We start from the raw sequence: 1,151 nt of genomic DNA, 5'->3' as shown, positions 1-1,151 counted from the left end.
TATTATTATTATTATTATTATTATTATTATTGTTATTATTATTATTACTATTGTTGTTGTTGTTATTGTTGTTTTATAATTTTTTTTTATAATTTGTACAATTAACCTCCTTGTGGTTCGACCCCGGTCTTGCCGGGTTATTTATTACTTCGACACTCCTGCACTTGGGAGAAGACATCAACCTTTTAGTCGTGTCATGAAGCATAAAGAAATAATAAAGGACTTCATCTTAAATAATCTAAACATATCTTGAATCTTTTTTATATCACTAAACTGATAGGTGTTAAACCTCTAGCTTCTCCTCTAACTTTAAGAATTAAGCTCTCCTCTACATAAATTCTATTGAATACAGGTGTGCGATGCCTTGTAGCAATATACCTATTACACTTTCATATATTTCTTATATAGTAAATCGGTTATGGTAATTTATGTACAGCTCATAAAACTCTTATTGGTTGACAACTAAAAGGGTCTTTCACTATTTAAAATATACAATTGACTACAACTTATTTTATGCACCTTTAATTGTCACCTTAAATGTTTTATGTGACTTGAAATAGGCTAGAAATCTTGATAATAGTAGAAGTACTAGTGGATTCAATATTTTTCAAAGCAAGAATTTAATATCATGGTGTGCCAAGAAATAAAGTATTGCCTCCCATTAAAGCAGATAAGTGGAATACCAAAGCATGGTTTTAACTACAACATAGGTTTACTAAATTAAAATGTTAATGTAAGAGCTTTATTTTTATTTTTCATCACCTTTCACTATCTGGTGTGATATCATTGAAACACTAATCTTAGCCTAAAATCTAGTCTTCCATACCCGAACCAAGCATGTGGAAATTTATTATCATTTTATTAGATAAAAGATAGTAAATAAAGATATTATAGTCAATCATATCTCTACTAATGATCAATTGATATTTATATTTATAAAAGGCATATTATAACTAGATTTTAATTTCTAAGATCTAAACTCATGGTTCATAAATTACTCATCAGTTTGTGAAGGGGGTTAGTGATTAGTACTTAAAAGTGCATTTTTATCATGGTTTTATATCATCATTTTGCACTTGAAGTATCAATAACTCCTTAACCAAAGCATGTTTTATAATAATATATCTAAAAATATAAGATACCTTTAATTT

This window comes from Populus euphratica, unplaced genomic scaffold, assembly GCF_000495115.2.
Source record: "Populus euphratica unplaced genomic scaffold, PopEup_1.0 scaffold1122.1, whole genome shotgun sequence".
Classification (NCBI taxonomy): domain Eukaryota; kingdom Viridiplantae; phylum Streptophyta; class Magnoliopsida; order Malpighiales; family Salicaceae; genus Populus; species Populus euphratica.
The sequence above is the reverse complement of the archived record's forward strand: the minus strand, read 5'-3'. Positions refer to the sequence as shown.